The following is a 15534-nucleotide window of genomic DNA, read 5'->3' as shown; positions in this document are numbered from 1 at the left end:
GCCACCCTTATGCTTGCTTTGTTGTCATTTCCCTTGGCGAAGAAAAACAGAACACTTCCCTGTTTCTTGAGTGTATAAATGTTACAATTATAATGATGCCTTTTGTTAGAGAAGCATGTAAAATTTTGTAGTTGCTGCTTTATAGCATACATACCAATATGCATAGTTTGTAAGATTTTAAATCTTCATTCAAAGCCTGATATCGAGTACAGGATTGGGGAAACAGATCTGGATAAGTTACAGTAGAGTGTACGTGCCAAAAATATTTTATTTGTGGGTGTTCCATTATGCTTGGAATTCCAAGACTCCAAGCATGTAATGCTGGTATAATTCTAAGAACTTGTGAATTAGCTATATTAATCATTTATATAGTTTCTAGCACCTAGGGGGTTTTGTCTTCAAATTCCTAAATTTGTATGTTAGTCTCAGCCTTGATATAGACTGTTGAAGTTGGACGATTTACTTGGGAGAACTGAGGTGGGTCTATTGATTTATGTAGGATGCTTAAATTAAGAAAAAAAAAAGAAGTCATTATGAACACTTGCGCATCGGAATGTATGCTGGAGAAACTAAAAATCGAGGAAGTTATTTAAAAGGGTTATTTACTTTTTGCTCATTGTCTGTTTCCTCTGCATTTTGAAATGTGCATTTAGAACAGGAAAGAAATAAGGAAATTAATGATACATAATGAAATTAACAAACTGAAATGGAAATGTGTCAAGTCTTCCAGTGAGGGCTAAGAACCATTAAAGGATTCTCTTTTAGATTAGGATTCAAGAAACTCTAAAAGAAATTACAAAAGAACTCAGGAATAGTCATTAAAGTTCAGGTAATTCCTGTCTAATTTTTCAGAAGGTGTCAAATAAAAGCATCTTTTCATTGGCCTCTTTAATTGTGAAGCAATTCTGTTTAAGAGGCTTTGGGAAGCTTTAGCCAATGCTAATTTTCTCTTTTTTTTTTTCTCCAAATTCCAAGTGCATGTTTCTGATTGTTGAAATTAACATTATTTCTTCATTGACTGGCTCAGTCAATGAAAGCACTAATTTTTTGGCAGCTATTCCTCTATATTCTGTGAGAATTGTAACATTTCCCCCAAATCACTTCAGTATTGATATGGTGACTTTTCCAATAAGGTTTCAAGCTAATGTCTAGAACAGTGTCACTTCTGAATTTTAAGAATGCTGTCATTGCTAGATATTTTTGGTTGACTTAAGTTTACTTCTTAGAAGTGCTTTGTAGCATAGTAGGTGGGGTTTTCACTTGTTCGTGCATTCCATAGAAAAAAAAAAAACCCTGTAACAATCTTTGTAGCTTTGGTTAAAATGCCTTTCTAATCATAATCTTTTCAGTCGACTTTCTCATTTCCTAAGTAAAAAGGCCTTACGTGATTACATTGCCTGTCTGTCTTTCTGCCCTCTTGTTTTTCCCATGGGTCACTTTATGTCAGTTTAACAGATGGATAGAAATCTCAGATGCTTATTTTCTATTAATTTCTGTGAAAAAATCTCTGCATCGGAAGAGATTGCTAATGCATCCACTGCAGGTAAAGATGCAGCCTTTATAAATAACACATGAATTGAGTCTCAAGACCTACATCCATAGAAAACCCGGTTTTACTGGTTTTGCTGTTCATGGAATGGGATTTCTGGCTGCCTCGGCTTGTGGGGGAACTAAATAAAAGTTTCCTCTTGTACCAAATCTTTCCTGCATGCCTTGGGTGATTTGTGCCATGGAGCTGCTGGTTCAATAGTAGTAATTTGATTATATAAAGAGAAAGAAGCAGCTTTTGTTGTGAAGTAAGTTACTATTATTTCAGTTTTATTTTGCTGATTTATGGGGATTTGTCATCTTTAGACATCACTGGGTAGCCTGAGGCCATATTCCCTTTATAGTCATTTAGGATGAGTTATAGCTGCATGCTATACATGCAGGTTGGAGTACATTAGTATGTGTGCAATAGTATGTTTTTGCTGTAGTCTGCTGAAGTCATTAGTCACACTTGAAATCCACTGTAGAATGTATTTGGTTAAATATACAAAGTTGGATAAACTCAATAAACCAATATTCCTTGTTCTTCTGCATTAAGATGAATGTGCCTGTCACATTATGACTAGATACTTTTTTGTGTTTAGTTTGGCCAATATTCACTGTATTTGTAATATTTCTGTACATGGTTTCTTGTTTATATATGTTTGTTTCTCCTGCTGAATTGACAGAAGTCCTGATTTGTTTTGAAGGTAACTAATCAGGTAAAGCTGAAACCCTGGAACAGACTTTTTTACTTGTAAGAACTTTGTGTGTATAACCAAATTTTTCATGCTTGGCTTGAACTTCCTCTAGAAATCTGAAAATGAGCAGCCCATCAAAAAAAACCCAACCAATTTTTTTTTAAAATGCTTGCTAAAAACATGCATACTGTAATCAAAGTGCTAATTACCAATATTGAGTATTAGTATTCCTGGGATGTTTTGTACATTAGAATGCACATTTTGATCCTTAGTGTCCATCCCCACTGCAGTGAATCATACAGTAAAGCCTGCTTTCTCTGTAATTGTTAAGTAATTCAGAGCTACAAATAAAATTGTAACATTGTTGAAGAGCAAACATTCTTTTGTCCAGAGTATATGAAAGACTTTTGTTGGGAAAGAAAACTTGATCTTTCTAAAATTTTCATACAGAGATATCCTGGAAGATAGAAAGGTGCAAAATAGACAATGGAGATGCAACTAGAAAATGTGTGTTATAGCAATACAAAGCTGAAATTTCATAACCCTAAGTTGACCTGGTTTAGACAGGAAATCATCATACTACAACATAACCTAAATACGAAGCATTTTAGATATGAAGTGGTGATACTGCAATGAGAAAGAATCCTGCTCCCCAGTGAAAAATCTGCTTGGGTGAAAACTTTCCATCCACAGTAGCAGCTATGGAGATACTAGCTTTCAATCAGTCATTTCCCCCAAATGACATAAAATTTAGGCCAGCATGACTGTTACAGAGAGGGAGATGATACGCGTTCGCTTCTGAATTTGACAATACTGCAGTTGTGGGACTAGATTTTTTGGTTTTTTAAAAAATGATTGTTCACTGTTATCATGTGCTTAGAAAACAAAGAGAACATAACAGAATCTCATTGTGTTGCCTAGATAAAGTTTATTTTGCCTGTAATACACAGGCTACTAATGGTCCATCAAGCAGTTGCTTTTTTTTTTTCTTTTCCTTCCCATCATTCAGGAGCCATACGGTCAGTAGGTGTGAACATCTATTGTGTGAGGAGTTTGGCTTCCAAGAGCTGACAGGTTTTAATTAAAACGTCTACTAATTTAATGCTAATATTAATGATTATTTAATAAATCAGTAAAACTGTTTATCAAAACAGATTTATATAATAATTTTTTTTTTTCAAGTGCCAGAAGCAATACAGCCTAAGAATGAGTAACGTGTGCCTGTATTTTAAGTGTTGGTGCTTTCATCATGTAATGAGAAACACTTCTCCAGATGATCGAGTTATAGCTTAAAGCATTTTCACTTTGATTTGTTGGAAAAGAAGATATGGGCAGAAATGCATTAATATAAATTCATGTTTCAAGCCGTAAGTGTTCACTGGTGGCCCTGTGCCCGTGCACTGGATAGTGAATGCTTCGTTAAGAACTGTGGTGGATAAAAAATAGGGAGATACAGTCTGTGCAAATTGAAACATCTGTTTCCCTTTCCCAGAAGTCCAAGGTCTGTAAGCTGCCTTCGCATGTGAACTGGCGGAGGGCCATAACCTGCTGTTCACCAGCCTGTTTCCCAGATATTTTATCCTGAGAACCAGTTCTTACCCGTCCGACTGTCACATTAGTGACAGGAGCGTGTTCCAGATCAGGCTGCTCCTACTGCACTTCTATATGGTATAATTCTCCCTGGGAGGATTAGGTGCAGGGTTAGTGGTTTTAGCTGAACAGAGAGAAATACAAAGGCTATGAAGTGATCCTGTAGTCATTGTCCATTGTACTGATCACCTTCCAAAAGAAAGAACGTAGATGAGAAATAAGTTTTTGGTGAGCTCCACCCTTTACCAGGGGTGTGACTGCTTAAGGGGTCTTGACATGGCTCGAGTAACTCAATCTGCTCTTGGTCCAGCTGGACAAACGTACATTCTCCAGAGAAAAATGCACAAAATTAATTGATGTTTTAGCTGACACAGTGCTAAGATTTTCTGTTTGTAGGCTTCAAATTAGAATGTGGTTTGTTAGGTCCCCATTCACAGGTGCAAATAGTACACTCTTGGCTCCATTAAATTCTTGAACAGCAAACTGAATGGCAGTACTGGTCCTGGCTTTTGGTCAGAGGCAGTACAGTATTTTCTCCTGTCATTAGTTTTGGAGGCAGGAAGCACTGTATCAAAGACAGCCTGAGCTTTCAGCCCTACATCTCTTGTCACTGAAAGAGGCTCCCTTGGATCCCCAGCAGACATTACTACACAGTGCCTTGTCTGAGCAAAGGTTCTTCCTTCCCCCTTCCTTCTGTGCTTGGCAGCCATATAACTCTTTCTGTCTTACGCACTGGATTTTTCTCATTTCCTTCTCTGTACCTCCTGAGAATGCGTAGCTTTTCTTCTGATCATCTCTTCTGTGAATCTAAGCATGTGGTCACCTGCCGGAACATTACAGTACTAGGCAGAAAAAAATGGAAGCTGAATACAATCAAGACTTTTTTTTGATTTTCAGTGGTTGCTGTTACTATCTCCATTCAGTCATGCTTGGCAGCTGTCTCAACTTTTTGCAATGTTACGCTAGAAAATATGCTATTGTCTTTGTAAACTCCTGCTTTCAAGTTCACACGAAGCTTAATATTTTCAAAATCCCTCTTCTAAAAACACAACTGCATGTTCTAAATTACTAGTATGGTTTTGATGAAACTGATGGGCCTCCTTTTTATCTATTTGATTTGCAGACTTTCATTTCTTCTCCAGAAGAAAACTGACACTGCAACAAGAAAAATTTCAGCTTGGATAACAGACAGGATACTTTAACCTGCCTTTTACTCGATTTTCTAGGGGTAACTGTCTGTTACCAGCAATTGATGCTTTTTTGCCCTTCTGTTAGGAACGTTTGTAATCCTGATGCTAAAGTTCTTGCATTCCACTTGCAAATGCTGCTTCCCTTAGAAAAGTTACTGCACTAAGCAGTGCCCTTTCTATAAGGATGGAATATATGCTTTTTTGGTTTTGCTTTTTCATAACTTGGTTTTCCTTTTAAGTTCCATTTAAGTGTAGTCTGCTATCATATTGGATGTGTTCAGCCATCTACAAAACACATCTCTAGTAATTACTGGAATGCAGCAGATGAGAAGTCATTACTTGGATGCAGTTGCATGCCCTGCACTCCAGCCTCACTGTCCTGTCCAGGAAGGTCAGATTTCCAGTTTCCATATTCAAGAAGTTGGTTTATTTTGAATTACCCAGTTTCTTCATGGAACTTTCCCTTTGGTACTTGCAGCTTTGTGTTGATGTGAATGGTTTGTGTTAGCAATTAACATTAGAGAGCTGTTTTAAGGGTCCAAGTTTGCATTTTTTTGCAGTGTTATGTTCTGTTTTGTTTCTCACGGCATTTTTTCTGCTTCCCTTCTCCTCTACTTCATTCTTTTTGTAAGCTGATAAACTTATACTACCTTTTTCTTTTGAGCAGTTTCTCCTACTACTCTTACAGAAACTGATGAAAACATACAGAAATCTATGTTTAAAAACCAGGAAGGTGTAGTAGTGAATCAGGCAGAGCTTGCTTTATGAGCATCTGTTGCTGCCCAGCACCTATCACTGAGTCAAACAGCCATCAGACCCTGGATTTCTGCAGGGTTTATGTTAAGAGGCTAATGCCACAGAGTGATATCTTGTTAGGTGACAAACGAATTCAGACATAGTCTTTTTATTGTTGTTATTATTATTTATTCTTATTCTTCCTTATACTCTCTAAGTTCACTTCCTTATGAGCTCTCTGAGATGCAATAAAATAATAACAAAACAATAAAAAAAACACCCAAGAAGACTTTGAAGTATTTCTCACATAATTTGTCACAAATTTTCCGTGTATTTATACACTTGAGGAAAAGGAAGTAATATCTCAAATTTCAGTTTCATTTCTCCTTTCTGAGATTTTTCAAAACTGGTTTTGTGTGTCACACGTGTTTGTTTTAATTTGGTTTGGTTTCATTTGTTGTGAATAGAAGTTCCTGGAATGCAGTTTCTGAATACTGTGTTTGTGCTGAACAGTTTCAGCCTTTCACCTTAAAACTGCTGGGAGATATGAAGTAAATAAAAAACTGGCTGGGTTTTTTTGAAAAAAGAATGAAAGAGCAGTTTTTATTCAGCTAGTCGGTAGTCTAAACAGCATATCTATGAAATAAAAATTCTTGCTAAAACTATTTTGAAGAAGAAATTGTTCAGAATTCATATTTTTCACTAATTACATGAAAAACTCCTGTATATTGACATATAATTCTAATTTTATGGGTTCAGAAATACTGATTGTTATACTACTGAAGAGATACTTGGAAGATTTCCTAAGTTTTTCATTGTGCTAAAGTAAATCAAAGGTATCTGCTTGCAATTCTGGTTTCTGTGCTTTTAAAAAAATCATTATATATTTTCATTTGAGTGGCCATAGCTACTGTAGGTATTGGTGATAACTTTCTTGAACTCCTGGTAGTTAAGTACTTGCTTTGTTGATTGATGATAGTAGATGCACTGGGAAAATGTGACTCCTAGTCCCAAAATAGAGATTAAACCTTAGAATTCTTAACAATATCAGTATTTCACTGATTACACTTGGCTCCTCATTTTTAACGAGCATCTCAAAATCAAATCTGACAAACCATGTTTATGTTGAGGAGGGGGCAGAGAAAATGGAGTATCTGTGGTCATTGGTATTTTTTCTGGGTATGAACCAGTCTGCGGGCTCAATCTCATGATAAAATCGCTGAAAATATTTTGTGTACTTGATTTGATTAGCTTTTAGGAAAAAAACCCTCTTGATTTAATTGATGAATGAATTCCATACCTTTGGTCATTTATGTCCCAAATATAAAAAGCCACCTCATTTAATGCTCAAAATTGATGTTTTCTTGAATTGTGTTGCATTTCAATAGCCTGGCTGAAAACCAGCATGGATTTATGGAGTGAGAGTTAGCAGTGATCCTTTGTAGATGGGTCTTAAGATTATATTTTCATTACTGCTTCTAACAGAAGAAGAGGTTCTTTGAAGACCTTCTCTTCAAATTTGACAGAATAGTAACTGATTCATTGTGATTTAATGTTTTCGTAAAATAGTAACAACAACAACATTCAAGTATAAAGGAAAAATGTAGTATTCAGGTATAAGGCATTCTACAGAAGGCAGAAAAAAATGCACTTTCTGCATCAGAATGAAATTATAGTTACATGTGTTAGCTGAGTGGAGGAATGGTGATGGGTTTATATACCTAACAGGAAAACTGGTATAGATAACTCATCTGTTAAAATAATGGTTTTGGTTACAGTAATCAATGTTTATTTATAAAGATGGTAAAATAGCATCCTGCAAGGATGCTATAGGCTTCTTTTGATGGATGCGTATGCTGGTGTGTTGCTTCAAGACCTCAGAAGTCTGCAGGATTGTAACCAAGCAACAAAATTATCTACAAATATATTGTCTGATTTGGGGTTGGGTTTTTTTTCTATTTGCTTTTGCCTCTAGCAGTCTTGTTGTATGTCATAATTCTGTAGAGGATCCAGTTGGCTTCAACTGTGCTAACTCTGTCATTTGACAAAAATGCACTGAAATTTGATGAGGCAGCGATCAGAAAAAAACTCAACATGGTATTTGATACTAAAATGGTACAGTAAGTACATGCATATAAGGTTATACATTAGAGTGTTTAAATTCTCATTTGCATAAGCAAATGTTTTTCAATTAATTTGTTTGGTTTGTGTATCATGAAGTAGGACATAATACACATTTTTATTTAAAATATGCAAGGAAAGAATACTATGAAAAGTGGGCTTTTTAAAAGTAAGCATGCCGTGAAGTTGAACTGTGTTGCATGGAGGGTTATATGATGCAGCATTTTAGATCTCGTTAAGCATTCTACATGAACAAAAGCACTGTGACTTATTAGTGAATAGCTTGTGGTTGCAGCTGACGTGTCTTGCTGCTAAAACTGGTGAGAAGACTAATTCAGACCGATACTTACACAAGAGAGCAAAGCGTTTTCATTTGATCTATAGCGGATTGTTTGGGCTGCCAGACCAATGTCTTGTAGACTTCGAAGAACAATTATTTTTCTTTGTGAGGCTGTAACAAAATTTTATTGGTGGAGTTTAACAATATTAACTCTTAAAAGATAAGCTAAAGTTTCAGGGAGAAGTGGAGAGCTTGTTGTCTGCTGCCATATTGTAAGTACGTACCCTAAGTAATGGTTGGTCTGGAAATGTAACTTATCAATAAACTGAAGAACCAAAGCAGTAAGGATTGCTATATAATGATGCAGCTTGGCAATATAGTTTGTGTCGTCCACTGACTACCTGCTCCTGGCAGAGCCAGCTTCCTTCTCCTTTTGGCTCCTAAACTTGCATCAGCAGATAATTACTCAGTTTGTTTTGAAGGGATAGTTTTGTGCCAGTTGGCTTTCTTATGCCACATCGCTACGTCATTAGCTTAAAGCCTGTTCTCCTCCAAGAATCAACGAGAACATCTCGCCACAGGCAATGAAATACGGGGTTTGGAGGTAGTCAGCTGTTAGGTTAGCTAAATGAAACATTCAAGGAATAGTGAACTGAGGCTGGTGCTATCATGGTTTTCCCTTCCAGTTTTTCTGACAAGTCATTTGGGTACTACAGGGTTACCCTTTTTTTTTTTTTTTTTCTTTTGCCTCCTACTGCTTCAATGGCAGAAGCCCAAATCTTTCTTCGCTTGCTGCATTTGTGAGTGCAGTAGCAGCCTGAAACAGCCTAGCAGTAGAAAGATCAATGGCATTTGTAGACCAGTAGATTTGGGAAAGATTTATTGTTGCTACTCCAGCAAGAAAGAAACAGTCTACAAATCAGCAGGATAAGGGATAAAAATGAAAGTAGTCTTAGTTTTTCTTTTTCTGCCTTTTGTAGCATAGTGAGGATTGGGCTCGGGAACACCTCAACAAATCCTTCCCTAGGGCAATTTTCTGGTTATTTATTTTTTAATTTTTGTTATTGTTATTCTGTTTTGTGCAAAATATTAGTGTTTGTTATCTAAATGTGCTATATATGTCAAAGACATAATGACTTGAGTCATCAGAAGACAGATTGAAAAGCGTGAGTGTTTCGAGTTGCTTCTTTTTTTAGGGCTTTTTTAAGATGTAGAGTTCAAACATTCTATATCCTGAGTTATAATCATCTTTATTTCTCTTCAGTGAAATTTTCTGAGGTGTGTAATGCATCTTGGCAAAAAATAAATGTTGAGTTAAGGAAAAACAGAAGTTGTTGATTTTAATGTTTGATTTAAAGAGTTAACAGTGTTGCTTTCACAAACAAAAATAGGTTCGTTCTCTAGAAAAATGTACTTTTTTTGACAGGGTTTAAGAGAAGTGAAAATAGATCTGTTGACCAGGAATGAGATTTTCTGAAAAGTGTCACACTATGACACTAAAGAATATTATATGGGCCAAGACAAGCAATTAGAAAGAGGAATATCTGGTAAGCTTGTATTATGGAGAACAGGAGATCAGAATAGGGTAGGTAGAAAAGGAATAGAGTTGTTTGAGAGTCAGATGTGAAAAGCAGAATGTGGTAACAAAATGCTAGTACTAGACTCTTGTGAACGGTTTACTATGGATGGCAAGTGAAGAAGCTGATACTTGCAACAGTGTGTTGGGGCATCCAAAAGAGGACCAGAAGTAAAGATACCAAAAACATTGGCATTTTTGGTTTTTTGCTTTCAAGTATGCATGAAAAACAGGTGTGTTGGGGGGTTTTTTTGGAAGATATGTGTGTTTACCTATAATGTTAAATTACTCAGCTCACAGGACCTGCAGGATTTAAATTGAAACACCTGCCTCCTTGTCTTGTGCCCAAGTGTAAGTAGTTGGTGGTAGACAGAACATACACATCAAGTTACAGCAACGCAGTTGGATACTAGCCAGTCCAAAGAAAAGCCTCGACAAAGTGTAGCTCTTCTCAGAGCATTTGCTGTAGCTAGCATTAAAAATAGATGGTAAAGATAAGCACGAGTTGGGGTAGTTTATCTCCACAGAAAACAAAGTGATATTAGCGTCACAAGTGCTTACATATTTATCTGCCGTCAAGCAGAGTAGGACAAATGTGATTCTCATTTCAGGCAAATTGTAAAAATAGTATGCATTTCTTAGCCAGTAATAAAGCAAGACTGAGAACAAGCATTGCACATGAAGATAGAAAATGTGGTTTTAAGATGTAGAGAAGGGGGAAAATGCCATGAGGATTCTGGCTACCCTAGCAAAGCAACTGGTGCCTGAATATGTTATGCAGAATACATTCTGGAACTGGATGAAAAAATAGCTCATTAAGCAATATACAGTTAACTGTAGGCATTTGAGCATTTAACAGTACCGTGTTTACTGAACACTGATACATTCTGTTGCAAGTTGACCCTAAAGATAACCATAAAAGAATCAAACTAGAAAATGTTATGAATTGACCTCATTTGGAAAAATAAATTCTAAGTGACATAAAAGAAAATACTATCATTTTAATTTTCTAGCTATTTTACCTGAAGTACTTTATTGTCCCTGAAAGCTAAGGTTTTGCATTCCAGTAAACCTTTGCTTGTTAGAGTTACAAAGGAATGCACCCAAATTCCCTCCACGTAGTTGAGGGACTATGTATACCACTTGCACACCTGTTATGTTTAAAAAAGGATACATAAGATAACATAGGGAGTTACTGTAATTTACTACCTTTAAAATGAAAAATTTAAAAGATTCATGAAGGGATGCAAAATTAATTAGTGTTAATAATGGACATTTAACTCTGTAGTGTTGACAAGTTCAAAATCTTAAGTGTAAAAAAAGTTAAAAAGTGTAGGGAAAAATAATCAGTCCTGCCATTAATTTTACATGCTTCCTTATTACTTCGTTAAACAGTATTGTAGCAGGATCTTCTAACAGCCTGCATTTTTAATAGCCTGCTAATAATTGCCATTATAAAAGGTTATGTGGTTTTAGTTGTTTTCCGTGGTTTAAGGTTTTTTTTCTTCTCTTTTTTCAGAGAAACACTAACACATCATTAGATTCAGCTGGTCATTGAAATTAGTCTGGACAAAGTCCTCTGTCCTGCAAGTGTCTTTTTCATTGTTTCATGGAATTCCACAGAGGTTTAAGAGAATTAGAAATTCTTAAAAATCACTGTTTCCTACTGTTGCTTGCACTCCAGCCTGGCGTCGTGCTAAAATAGCAGCAAGCCATGGGGTTCAGGAGAGCAGGTTTTGCTGCTACTAAAGCAGCAATAGCATGATTGAAATGGGATGGCTGCATTAGCAGCATGAGGGAGCCGAGATGGTGACTGCGTCTAACATGCAACTCCAGGCTTCATACGCTGAGGCCAGTGCTCAGCCTGGATGTCCTCTCCGTAAAGGCTGTTCAGCACCAGCGGGGAAATGGGTTGCTTCCCCCAGGCTTGAGAGCTGACCCGAACTGGCCAAAGGGCTATTCTGTAACGCCTGATGTGGTGCTTGGCAATAAAAGCTAGGGGAAGGAGGAAGAAGGGAGGACATTTGTGGCTATGGCATTTGTCTTCCACTTCCCAAGCCACCGCCGGGCGTGCTGAGGCCCGGCTTTCTGGGAAACAGCTGGACACCTGCCTGCCAATGGGAAGCAGTGAATCGGTTCCTTTTTCCACTCTGCTTGGGCGCACAGCTTTTGCTTTCCCTATTTCCTGGTCACAAGTGGTGTTCCCCAGGGCTCGGTACTAGGGCTGGTCTTATTAAATATCTTTGTCAATGATCTGGATGAGGGGATCAAGTGCACCCTCAATAAGTTTGCAGATGACACCAAGTTGGGCGGGTGCGTTCATCTGCTTGAGGGTAGGATCTGAACAGGCTGGATCAATGGGCCGAGGCCAACTGTATGAGGTTCAACAAGGCCAAGTGCCGAGTCCTGCACTTGGGTCACAAGAACCCCATGCAGCACTACAGGCTTGGGGATGAGTGGCTGGAAAGCTGCCCCACAGAAAAGGACCTGTGGGTGTTGGTCGACAGCCAGCTGAATATGAGCCAGCAGTGTGCCCAGGTGGCCAAGAAGGCCAACGGCATCCTGGCCTGTATCAGAAATAGTGTGGCCAGCAGGAGTAGGGAGGTGATTGTCCCCCTGTACTCGGCGCTGGTGAGGCCGCACCTCGAATACTGTGTTCAGTTTTGGGGCCCTCACTACAAGAAGGATATTGAGGTGCTGGAGCGTGTCCAGAGAAGGGCAACGAAGCTGGTGAGGGCTCTGGAGCACAAGTCTTATGAGGAGCGGCTGAGGGAGCTGGGGTTGTTTAGTCTGGAGAAGAGGAGGCTGAGGGGAGACCTTATCGCTCTCTACAATTACCTGAAAGGAGGTTGTAGAGAAGTGGGTGTTGGTCTCTTCTCCCAAGTGACGAGTGACAGGACAAGAGGAAATAGCCTCAAGTTGCGCCAGGGGAGGTTTAGTTTGGATATTAGGAAAAACTTCTTCACTGAAAGGGTTGTCATACATGGGAACAGGCTGCCCAGGGCGGTGGTGGAGTCACCATCCACAGAGATATTTAAAAGATGTGTGGACGAGGCGCTTAGGGACATGGTTTAGTGGTGGACTTAGCAGGGTTAGGTTTATGGTTGGACTTGATGATCTTAAAAGGTCTTTTCCAGCCTAAATGATTCCATGATTCTGTGTTTAAACTGTCATTACCTCCACCCACAAGTTTCCTCACCATTCTTCCATCTTCTCTGCATCCCACGGGAGCAGGGAGCGAGCACTCAGCTGGGTGCAGGCTCAGCTGTTTGCCGGGGTCAGTCCATAGTGGGAGAATAAGTCTCTTGCTGCCGTCCGCTGAACAGGTTGCCTAAGCGTCAGCAGACTGCCTGGTCTTGAACACTCAAGGCTCAAAATCAGTTGGTATGTGGTAGGGTTCTTGCTTTTCTTTTTAACGTAATCTCAGTTAAACTAACTGGGTTTTTCAGCTGTGTCAAACCGATGTACTTTTAGTTTGCAGTTTTTCTATTTAGCCACTAGGAAATGTTGTGCTTATTTCTCTCATGCACGTCTAATGAGTCCCCTTTCATGTTGCTGTATGGCATTTAATTATGATTGCTTTCTTTTCCCAAGAGGTGGTTGTTTCAATTACTGCAAAAACTGGGAGGAATTAAGTTGGTACAGGCAAACAAAACATAATAATTTCTGTCTTACAGGTATTTGGGTTTGCAGTCTAAATTGCTTTCTTTAATGTTGCCTATTTTAGGCAGTTAGGTAAAGGATAATTATAATACAAAGAAGACTTTATGTATGTGACTTCATATATGTAACTTTATGAGCTTTCAAATATTGGTGTCATAAAAGGCTTCGGACTGGCAAATAACGATTTTAAGACATGGTTTTAAAAAAGAAGTCTTGGCTTAGTTGCCATTTCAACACAGCCAAATATGCCCAAGCATTACAAGTAGAGTAGTAGTGTAGCTTATTAGGAGGAAAAAAAATCTGTAAAGGACTTCCTGTGTTTTCCATGAAATCATTGTGTTTTCCATGAAATCATTGTGTTTTCCATGAAATCATTGTGTTTTCCGCTCAGAAAAGAAAACTTTCTTCAGCTCTAAGAAGTTAAGGAGAGTAGATAATGTTTTGATTTACAACATGACAAGAATTCAGGCTTCCAGCACTAAATACTCATTTTTTTTGAGGGGGGAAAAGAGTCATGTACTGTCATGTATTGTCCATTATATTACTAATGTAAGTAAAGAAATTACATTAAAAACAGATATTACAATTCTGAAAAAAAATTCTCCCTACTTCTCCCCTCAGGTTGTGGTGTGTTGTTTTTTTGGTTTTTTAAAGACAGATGTTGGGGGTACAGGGGCGGGGGTGAGGGTTGTTGTTGTATACTTAAAGTAGACTATTGTTTGTGGGTGTTTTCCGCAAAGTGGAATAGTTTTTGGCCTTTGCATCAGTAAGTACTTACATTCAAACAGTATTTGTGTTAAGCACTGTGGAGCATTGTGTAGCACCAAATGTAAGTTTACAGCTTAAGCTCAGTTTAGAACTGAGGATGTCACATGGATCCCTGAAGTAAGTCATGGGGGGTTTTGCAGCTGCCTATTGCAAAAATGCCATAGGCAGAGCTTTTGAGAATGCAGGAAGGGGATTTTGTAACAGAATTACAACTAGCTGCCATTATAATATTTTCTGGTACCTAAAATATTGTTATCTCCAGTTTTTATGGTAGGTGGACTCCAAAATAATGAATTCTTAGTAGCTGTAAAGCATCTTAGACTTGTTTACCTTCCTCTCCATTTGAAAAGCTGTGTGTTTGTTGACGGCAGGTCTGTGCACAGTTGATGGCATAGTTTTCAAATTGCCATCACAACTTAAAGGCTGCCTTTGCTTCCTTCTTCCTACATACTCATCAACTTCGTATGCATGGAAATGCTTCTTCGAGGCTGTGGAGCTAGGTGTGAGGCACCACTTTGGCTGCCCCAAGGATGAATGCTGTGGGAGGAGAGAACACACAGATGGAGCGCTTTGGGGTACAATCCACTCAGTATTTTTATGAGGCCTTTGAGTTGTGGTCCTTGATTTCAGTATCCCTATAAACAGACTCTGTTAAAATACTTAGTGTCAAACAAGCACTATGGGACAGTAAAAGAGAGCACTGCAGCAGATTTCTGTGCCATAGAGTTAATAGATAGGAGTAGGAGAAAGCTATTTTGCCACAGGGTATGTAGGATAATGATGGTATCTACTGTGTTCAGGAAGTTATATTGAAAAACTCAGCTCAATGCTGTTTTCTTCTGCTGTCTTGGAATTCATCAAATTTCTGCTTTATTTGAGCAACGGGAGAAAGAAAATCAGGATATTGCCCCACTGTTGATGTGGGATTAGAATAGGAAGGTGGAGTAGAGACTGATGCTGGTCCTTTTCCTGTCATTCCTGTCTTGTTGCAGCAGTTCTGGGGTTTCCCGCTGCAGTGAGACGACAAAGCTGCTTTCTTTAAGACACTGTGGAGCTCTTTCCTTTGTGCTCATCTGTTTTGATGAGCTACCTGAATTTTCTGAAAAATGCAATAAATTACAGGGTGACTTTAGTTAGTTAGTTAGTTTTAATAATCTGAAGCCCTGTTCAGTAGGGGAGAGGCATTTCTCTTTTCAGACTACTCTAGCTTCACTGAATTTTAGTTGCCTGTTACATTAGCAGAGCCTGTCAAAAAGAAGGAAAATTCTTAATGGAAAATACTGGTTTACTGTAGGGATTACTGCTAGCTCCCCTTGTAATTAATTAGTTCCTCCACTCTCCTGAAAACCACACAGGCAGTTTTATAATTGCCAATGTTTTGAA

At 38.2% G+C, this 15534-nt stretch overlaps 1 protein-coding gene across 2 annotated transcripts in view; it reads left to right on the top strand.

Moving 5' to 3' along the window:
- Nucleotides 1-15534, top strand: part of CDK17 (cyclin dependent kinase 17) — a 92581-nt gene that overhangs the window by 58421 nt on the left and 18626 nt on the right. The gene's annotated exons all lie outside the window — the stretch shown is intronic.

Source organism: Gavia stellata, chromosome 4, assembly GCF_030936135.1.
Source record: "Gavia stellata isolate bGavSte3 chromosome 4, bGavSte3.hap2, whole genome shotgun sequence".
NCBI classification, from domain to species: domain Eukaryota; kingdom Metazoa; phylum Chordata; class Aves; order Gaviiformes; family Gaviidae; genus Gavia; species Gavia stellata.
The sequence above is the reverse complement of the archived record's forward strand: the minus strand, read 5'-3'. Positions and strand labels throughout refer to the sequence as shown.